The sequence below is a fragment of the Heterodontus francisci genome, unplaced genomic scaffold, assembly GCF_036365525.1.
Source record: "Heterodontus francisci isolate sHetFra1 unplaced genomic scaffold, sHetFra1.hap1 HAP1_SCAFFOLD_172, whole genome shotgun sequence".
Lineage (NCBI taxonomy): Eukaryota > Metazoa > Chordata > Chondrichthyes > Heterodontiformes > Heterodontidae > Heterodontus > Heterodontus francisci.
The window spans coordinates 1,465,337-1,475,584 of record NW_027141631.1 but is presented as its reverse complement, the minus strand read 5'-3'; positions in this window follow the sequence as shown (position 1 = coordinate 1,475,584).

Here is a 10,248-nt window from a genome sequence, read left to right as displayed (position 1 = left end):
TCTGTGAAAAGAGAAGCAGAGTTAACGTTTCGGGTCAGTGACCCTTCTTCGGAACTCTTTCCTTTATTAGCTGATGTAGAGAATATAAGAGCAGGGCGGTTATGCTAGAACTTTATAAAAGACTAGCTAGACCACAGCTAGAGTACTGTGTACAGTTCTGGTCACCACATTACAGGAAGGATGTGATCATACTGGAGAGGGTACAGAGGAGATTTACAGAGGATGTTGTCAGGAATGGAGAATTTTAAATATGAGTAAAGATTGGATAGGCTGGAATTGTTTTTTTTGGAACAAAGAAGGTTGAAGGGAAGATTTAATTGAGGTGTATAAAATAATGACGGGCCAAGATAGAGTGGATAGGAAAAACCCATTACCCTTAACAGAGGGGTCAATAACCATGGGCATGGATTCCAAGATTTCCGCACCAATATCATGAGGGTGTGATGGCTCAAATGGTGGAATACCTGGCTGGATGTTTACAATGGAGCGATTTCCTTCCTGATCATTAGAACTGTCCGCCTGGGCCCCAACTTCATCTACATATCTCCCACTCTACCAATATTTCACTCTCCATAACTATCTTTCTCTGTTTGCGTACACAACAGTGAATACATTCAATAAATAGATCTTACATTGTGCCTTTCAATCCACCCCAACAATCTCTCTCTCTCCAACCTTGTCCCTCTAAACAGCACTCTCTCTATCTGCATATCTAAGCCTCTCTCCCTCTGTCTCCCACTTGGTGTCAGAGATAGCAGGAGGGAGAGACAGAGAGAGACACAGAGAACAACCCCAGCTTCTCCAATCTATCCACGTAACTGAAGTCCCTCATCTCTGGAACCATTCTTGTGAATCTTTTCTGCACCCTCACTAATGCCCCCACATTCTTCAGAAAGTACGGTGTCCAGAATTGGACAATGCTCCAGTTGAAGGCAAACCAGCGTTTTACAAAGGTCATAATTTCCTTGCTTTTGTATTCAATGTCTCTATTTATAATCTCAGGACCCCTTCTGCCGTTTAACCACTTTCTGAACCTGCCCTGCCACCTTCAGTGATTGGTGCACAAATACCCCCCAGATGTTTCTGTTCCTGCACCTCCTTTAGAATTCGATCCTTTACTTTATATCATCTCTCCTCCTTTTTCCTAACCGTGGAGGCGGAAAATGCGGGCATGGTTCTTAATGAATACATATCGAATGTCCCCACAAAAGAGGGGACGACACAGACATTGTAGTCAATGCGGAGGGGTTTGAAATATTGAATGGGATAAACAGTGAGAGAGGAAATATTAAGGGGTTTAGCATCTTTGAAAGCAGATAATTCACCAGGCTCAGGCTGTTAAGAGGTACAAGGGAGGAAGTATCAGTGGCTCTGAGCATCAATTTCCGATCTTCTCTGGTTATAGTCATGCTGCCAGAGGACTGGATGACTGCATATGTTGTACTGTTGATTAACAAGGGAGAAAATAATAGACTGAGAAATTACAGGCCACCCAGCCTAATCACAGTGGAGGGCAATTTATTGGGCACAAGGGAATGATTAATTCCTTTCTAGTACTGTGTCTCTCAGTGTCTCCATGTCTGTGCCTCTGTCACAATTTGATTACTACCCTGACATTGGTGAGGAGTCCGTCTCTGGAATAAATGTCCCAGTGTTGTGGTAACATAAAATGGCCACCGCGAAAAAGCCTAAAATGGCTGACTAATGTTTGTGGATTTCCACAGATATTTGAGAGAGGAGAGAGAGACAGACAGACAGACAGAAAGCGAGACAAGGAGAGAGACACAGACCAAGACACAGAGAGTGATAGCAGGATATTTGTCATTGGACAGAGGAAGAGGAGGAGGCCATTTGGCCCCTCAACCCTCTTCTGTCATTCAATGAGCTCATGGCTGATGTGTGATCTAACTCCACGTACCTATCTTTGCCCCTTAATACCTCTGGTTAACAAAAATCTATCAATCTCAGATTTAAAAACTAACAAGTGTCTCAGCATCAATTGCTGTTTATGGAAGAGAGTTCCAAACTGATACCACACCTGGTGTTTTGAAGTGTTTCTTCAATTCACTCCTGAAAGGTTTTTCGACTGCGTCTTTATTTTTAGACTATGCCTCCAAGTTCCTGACTCCGCAGCCAGTGAGAATTGTTACTCTCTGTCCACCCGTTCAGTTTCCCTTATTATCTTGAAAACATTCATCAAATCACCCCACAACCTTCCAAATTCCAGGGAAAGGACATGTTGGAGCAGGAGGGGAGACTGGAGCAGATGGTGTGGGAAAGTGGATAAACTGAAGCAATGGTGGAGGAGACTGAGGATTCAATACAGTGAGAGGAGAGGCTGAGATTCACAGTGAGAGATTGCAGCAGAGTGTTAGAGGAATCGAATCTGTCGATCCCAGTAATACAACTCAATTCATACATTCAAGCAATAATACCTGTGGTTATTGGTGTTGGAGAACAGTTCATTGTTTCTACAATATAGTCAATATATTTAGTTTGTACAAGCTATTAAATATAAATTTAAATATATTTCTGATATCAGCCTCGCTCTTTATTGAATTCAGCAGTCACAGAGATTTTAAAGTGTAGTATTTAAATAATGAATTACCATCAGTGAAGAACTGATTCTATTCTGTTTATTCAGTCACTAAGTAAGGAATAGGAACTTTCTACAAAACAAAGTGGGGCCTGACAGAAATCAACACAGAGGATCAAGTCCAACAGGAAAATGAACACAATCTGACAACAGACAATTTCAACTCACAGTTTCTCTCACTAATTGTTCTGGACATTCCAGCACTTTATTATAGTAAATTATTTACACTGATGCTTCTTTCTCTTTCTCTTTACTTCTGCTTATCTCTTTCCCTCGGTTTCGTTCTCCCTGCTCCTTTTCACCTTCCCTATCTCTCCGGAGTACTCACACCCTGTAAATTGTTACTTAATGCTGCTTTCCACCTATGATTTATTCCTAACATTCTGCGTCTGTGTTCTGTTCACCAGCCCCAGGTTCAATGATTCTATTCTCAGAGTCAGTTTGTTCAATGGTGAAACCTCTGTGAATAATTTAATGTATCTACAGAACACTCAAGTCTCCACCTGTTCACCTACACTCTTCACTTCATCGACAATACATGGAATAAACAGGATCGAAAGCTACTTCCAGGCAAACCTCACAATCATTGAAATTCCTTCTCCTGGAATTATAAAGTAATCTGTTAGATTGTGGGATTGTTTAATTAATAAAACACCAACATCAGCGCTGCAGCTGATAATCTGCAGATAAATGGAAAGACTCTTGTTTCCAACTGATAGACTGAAAACCAGTAAAACATCACATCAATACTTGCTATTTTACAATGTAGTCCAGTGACAGTGAAGGTCCACAGTGAAGCAGAGAAGGAGAAGTAAAAGTGCCAGCAGCAAACTCAATTCTGTAGCCGGACTTCTGAAGCAGCATCAGACACTCACAGAGTGAAATAATGTTTGATAACAGTGATAATCAATAAATACATTGGAATCCCAGTTAAACTGAGCCATGTTATTGGGGAGGGAGGACATTGTTCTGTCCCTTTGTAACACTGAGACCGTGAAATGTCTCATTATCAATCACTGAAAAAAATCATAAAACTACTCCAGGACCGGTTCGATCCACATCATGAAAATGTTAAAAGCTCCTGATGGTCTGTTTATTGATCCTAGCTGAAACATCTCATTCCAATACATTCCATACACAGAATGATCCAGTAATAATGCCACAGTAACTTAAAACAATACCATTAAATACATAATACTGTTCCTGCAAGAGTGAAAGAGCAGAAAATGAGGAGATTCCATCAGTAAATTGCTGGAAAAGAACAGGTGGCTGTGTAACACACACATTGAGAAATAATACCGAGTATAGCAGAACACTTAACATCGATTTAGACCATTAACAGCTGAGATACTGGCTTACCAGCAACTCCAATTGCTGCAAGTACAGGATAATAAATGTCCTCTATCTGATGCAGTACTGGATATCCCATTTCTGTGAGAAGCAGGGACTTCTATTAGCCTGGAATCCACAGCTCCACTAAGCACTCTGAGCTGATCCATTCCAATGGGTCCTGATTGATACAGGGGACAAGTCTCCACTAACACGGTTATACCCCTGATCATTGCTGTTAGTTACACTCACCTGAACAAACACATTACATCAGCAGCTTTGACTCTGATGTAAATAATGTGGTGGATAAAACACAATCAATTCAATGTCAATGATATTTTCTGAGGAAGACCTCTCTCTGAAATAAACCTGAAATCTGTACTCATACTGGATGGATGGCAATTTTGAGAGGCGTCATTTACATTTTCCATATTATTGCATTGACCTTGTTCACTCCTGGCATTTCTATTGGAAATGTAACTGATCTGTCTGCAGTGGACACTGAATCCAGGGAAAAAAATCAAACCAGCTTCACTCTGTTCCTGCCTTTTCCCAGTTAAAATGTAAACTTTGAGTCTCTGATTCGGGACCATGTTCAGGGTTACAGTACAGAAAGTACTGTGAATGATATTATGGGACAGACACTGTACGCATCCATTTGGGAGGCAGTTGGGTAGTGATAATATCACTGGTCATTTAATCCAGAGGCCCAGCCTGATGGCCTGCGGACAGGGGTTCAAATCCCACCACGGCAGCTATATAAAACAGAGGGAGCTCCCTCTCTATGTATAAAGTGGAGGGAGCTCCCTCTTTATTTATAAGGTTGGGGGCGATGAAGGAAAGAGGTGAAGAGGGAAACGGAAACAAATGGGGAAATGGAGAGAGAGGGACAAAATGGAAGACAGTGAGAGACAGAAGAGAAAGCGAAATGAGACCTTAACGGAACTCCAGTAACAATCCCCATTGTTTGCCCAGTCCGGTATTTGCGGTTTAATGTGAGGGTTTTAGGGTTGATTGTTAGATGAGTGTTTGATATTTTCAACCTATATTGCCATTCCCAACAAAAACAAGAGTTAAGGATTCAAAATTAACCAAACAAATGGCTCAAAGCATTGCTGTCCATGTACAGAGGGACGGAGAGATGGAGGGAGTGAGGCACAGCCGGAGGGAGAGACAGACAGTGGGACAGAGACAGAGGGAGAGAGAGAGAGACAGAGAAAGAATGATAGAGAAAAAAGGAGAAACAGAGACAGAGGGAGAGAGACAGAAAGGGAGGCAGGCAAATGCAGAATGAGAGAGGCAGAAAGAGAGGCAGGCAGATGCAGAGGGAGAGAGACAAATGCAGAGGGAGAAATGGACAGAGAGAGAGAGGGAGAGAGACAAACAGAGGGAGAAACAGAGACAGAGGGACAGACACACAGAGAGAGAGGGAGAGAGGGAGGGCGAGATTATAGGAAAAACTTTAATTCTAATAATGTTGAAAAAAGATAGAATTAAAAAGTAAAACTGGCCGTGTGCAGGAACTAATTTTGAAAGGAGAGATCAGGGGTTTAGTGTGAGTGTTTTGGGGGCAAGTGTTGGCTCAGTGATTGATATTTTCAAACTGAAGTGACATTTAAAATAATTCCAAAAAATATTATTAAACACGGAAAAACTTTAGAAGCAGGGGAAATGGGAAACAGTGTGTGAGGGGACTTTGACAGAACTTCAGTAACAATCCCCATTATCTGCACAGTCCTGTATTGGGGGTTTAGTGTGACAGTTTAGGGGGCGAGTGTTGATCAGTGTTTGATATTTTCAAACTGCAGTGACGTTCCCAGCAAGGGCAAGATTTACAGGTTCACAATTAACCAATAAATGGATAAAAACATTTCTGTCCAAGGAGAGAGAGATGGTGTAAGAGACAGAGTCATGGAAAGAGGCAGAGAAAGAGGGAGAGGACGAGGGAGAGAGAGAGAGAGAGAGAGAGAAAGATGGGAAGAAACTGACATGAGAGAGAGAGACAGAGAGAGGATGAGACAAGTTGTAACAATCATTAACAATCCTCATTATCTGCCCAGTCCTGTTTTTGGAAGTTAGTGTGAGTGTTTTAGGGGTGAATGTTGGATCAGTGTTTCATATTTTCAAACTGCAGTGACATTCCCAACAAAGCTGTTGCAGTATATAAGAGCAGGGAGATTATGCTGGAAGTGTATAACTCATTGCTTAAGCACCATAATGAGACCTCCCAGGGCAGGTACAGTGTGAGTTTAGATACAGAGTAAAGCAGTGGATTTGGAGAAGGAGGGAGAGACGGGCAGAAAGAGTGAGGAGATACGGGGAGGCAGTCAGATTGTCGGAGGAACTTTACCTGTAACCAACTGAAAAAAATAAATAATTAAAAATTTTAATGGACTGCGCACTGAAAATACTGTCCACACAACAACTAAAGTCACGCACCATCCTAACTTGCAACTATATCGCCATTCCTTCACAGTTACTGGGTCAAAATCCTGGGACTCCCTTCCTAGAAGCACTGTGGGTGTACCTGCCTCACATGGACTGCAGCGGTTCAAGAAGGAGGCTCAACATCACCTTCTCAATGGCAATTAGGAATGGGCAATAAATGCTGGCCTGGCCAGTAACGCACACATCCAACAAATAAATAAGGCAAATAAAAAGTTGTCATCGAGTCACTGAAGGGGATATTACACTAGACGAACAAAAACCTGGTCAAAGAGGTTGGTCTGAGGGAGCGTCTTCAAAGAGGAAAGAGAGTTAGTGAGACGGAGAGGTTTAGGAAAGGAATTTCAGAGTTCGGTTCCTGGCAGCTTGAAGGCACAAACACCAATGGTGGGACCATTCAAATTGGGGAGGCTCAAGAGGCCAGAATTAGAGGATCGCAGATATTGGTGGGTTCCGGAGCAGGGGGAGATTGCTGAGATAGGGAGGGGTCATTTGTGGAAGACAGTTCCAAACTTCTACTCCCCCTTTGTATGCAGAAGTGTTTCTGAATTTCATCTTTGAAAGGTCTTTCGAATAGTTTTGGATTTTTAGACAGTCTCCCCCGTCTGAGACTGTCCCCATCGAATACTCACAGGGCAGTACGCACGGGGTCAGATACAGAGTAAAGATCTATCTATCAATGCCAGACTCACTGTTCCTCTGTCTCTTTCTCCTCATCTCTCACTGCCTGCAACACCCTTTCTCAGCCTCTCTTTCTCCCTCTTCCCATCCTGAAAGCAAGAGGAAGAGATTGAGATAGTGTACAGATGGAGACAGAGATAGAGGGAGAAAAGTTGAGAGATAGACTTGGAAAGTGAGTAACAAAGAGAAGAAATAGGATTTCAGAGAGTAGAAGAGAGGGGAAGAGAGAGATAGAGATGGAGAGAGATTACCAGCAAGAGAGTTTACCAGAGATTACCTCTCTCTCAGTCCCTATCGCTCCTTTCCAATTTGTTACCATCTCCATCTATTTTTCACCCTCCACCCCGATGTTTCAAACTCCATGCATCTCGCTCGTATGTCTGTGCATACTGCAGTGAAGGGTTACATCAAATTATTATGGTTTACATTTGCTCTTTCAATCTAACTGAACAATCTCTCAGACTGTGAACAGAGGGGTCTTGGAGTGAATGTCCACTGATTCCAGAGGGTAACAGGATAGGTGGATAAGGTGGTTAAGAAGGCTTACGGAATACTTTCCTTTATTGGCCGATGTAGAGAATATAAGAGCAGGGAGGTTATGCTAGAACTGTATAAAACACTAGTTAGACCACAGCTAGAGTACTGTGCACAGTTCTGGTGACCACATTCCAGGAAGGATGTGATCACACTGGAGAGGGTACAGAGGAGATTTACAGAGGATGTTGTCAGGAATGGAGAATTTTAACTATGAGTAAAGATTGGATAGGCTGGAATTGTTTTCTTTGGAACAGAGAAGGTTGAAGGGAAGATTTAATTGAGGTGTATAAAATAATGACGGGCCTAGATAGAGTGGATCGGAAGGACCATTTCCATTAACAGAGGGGTCAATAACCATGGGCATAGATTACAAGATTTCCACACCAATATCATGAGGGTGTGATGGCTTCCATGGTGGAATAACTTGCTGGATGTTTACAATGGAGCATTTTCCTTCCTGATCATCAAAACTGGCCGCCTGGGCCCCAACTTAATCCACATTTCTCCCACTCGACCAATATTTCACTCTACATACCTATCCTTCTCTGTTTGCATACACAGCAATAAATGATTACATCAAATGAATATATCTTACATTCTCCCTTTCAATCCATCCCAACAATCTCTCTGTTCCCAACCTTGTCCCTCTCAACAGCACTCTCTCTATCTGCATATCTAAGCCTCTCTCCCTCTGTCTCCCTCTTAGTTTCAGAGATAGCAGGAGGGGGAGATAGAGAGAGGACGACAGAGAGAGACACAGAGAACAATCCCACCTTCTCCAAACTATCCACGTAACTGAAGTCACTCATCCCTGGAACCATTCTCGTGAATCTTTTCTGCACCCTCTCGAATGCCGCCACATTCTTACTAAAGTACGGTGTCCAGAATTGGACAATGCTCCAGTTGAAGGCAAACCAGCGTTTTACAAAGGTCATATTTTCTTGCTTTTGTATTCAATGTCTCTATTTATAATCTCAATGAAATTGATCCTGATGAAACTGACGAACACAGCTGCCAATTCTTCAATCTCCGATCCTGCTGTCTTCACCGCCCAGAGTGTCTGCAGCCGTGGCATGCGGTAAGTCCATTGAGGTGAAGAAGGAGCTGCGGGACCCGAGAGAAGTCCTGAGAAAAGGTGCCCCGAACACCCAAAAAATCCACGAACGGCTCCCCCGGCCGCAACTTCAAAGCGCCCGCGGGAGATGGCTCGGAGAGCATCTGCAGCGCACTGTCGCCAATGCTGCATGCCTTTATTTAAACCACTGCAAAAAAAAAACCCATAGCACATGTAATCACCTCTAAGTCTGCCAAAAGATGCTACACATCCCGAAGGACGTGGATGAGCTTTCCGGACGTCGATGGTGGGCACTGAGGAAATGGCTTATAACCTGCACCATCTTCCCCCCCTCCCCCCCTTTATCCCCCTTCCACCCCCCCCACCCCCATACCCTTCCCTGCTCCACCCTCTCAGCTCACCCCCTCACAACCCCGTCCCAGCCCGCCCCCCCTCGCACCATGTTCACCCCGCACCCCCTTCCCCTGCACCCCCCACCCCCTCCTTCTACCCCTCCCCCTTTCATCCCCTCCTCCCACCGGCACCATCCTACACCTGTGTAGGGGCCCCAACAACCCCACTGCCTTGTGGGCGTCTCGGGAGAGAACAAGGCTAAGGGAGTAAACCCTAACAGAAAATCCAGAGCGGAACCCCATAGGCGGTCATGTGTCACCTTTGGCATGTTCCCGGCAGTTCCTGCAGCCATACTGGTGCCAAACGTCGTGTCCTGCACTCCTTTGGAACCCACCAGAAAGCCCGAGATGGGGGTTTTGTCGACTGGGCAACTCTCAACCTCCATAAATTTGCCCAGGCATGCGCCATGGAGAGGTCACTCCATAGTTACCTCACAGCGACTAAAAAAACACGGAAGGCAGCAGTTACGGGTTATAAGTCCAGATAAATTGGCGTAGAAACTGGGCGCCACGGGTTGCCTTTGTTGGTGGGAGAGGTCATTGCACCTCACTGGACAGCTACCGCCCGCCTCAAACCGGGCAGCCCCCGGTCAGTAAGGTTCTGTCCCGCCACAGTCTGCCTGCTTCAATGGGTGCTTGGAGCTCAGGGTCATTGCCCGAAAGGTGGACTGATACACCGCACCAAACAACATGAAAAAAGGAAAGAAGGTACCAGCCCTTCGCTTTGCAAGCTGGAACGTCAGAACTATGTGTCCTGGCCTGTCGGAAGACCTTACACAAATCAACGATTCTCGGAAGACCGCCATCATTAACAACGAGTTCAGTAGATTCAATGTGGACATTGCAGCACTTCAGGAGACTCGCCTCCCCGCGAGTGGCTCTCTAGCAGAGCAAGACTACACCTTCTTCTGGCAGGGCAGGGATCCTGAAGAACCAAGACAGCATGGAGTGGGCTTCGCCATCAGAAACTCCTTGCTCAGCATGATAGAGCCTCCCTCAAATGGCTCGGAACGCATACTGTCCATCCGACTGCTAAGCACTTCTGGTCCAGTACACCTACTCAGCATCTATGCTCCAACACACTGCTCCCCACCTGAAGCTAAAGACCAGTTCTATGAACAACTCCATAACATCATTAGCAGCATCCCCAACACCGAACACCTATTCCTGCTGGGGGACTTTCATGCCAGGGT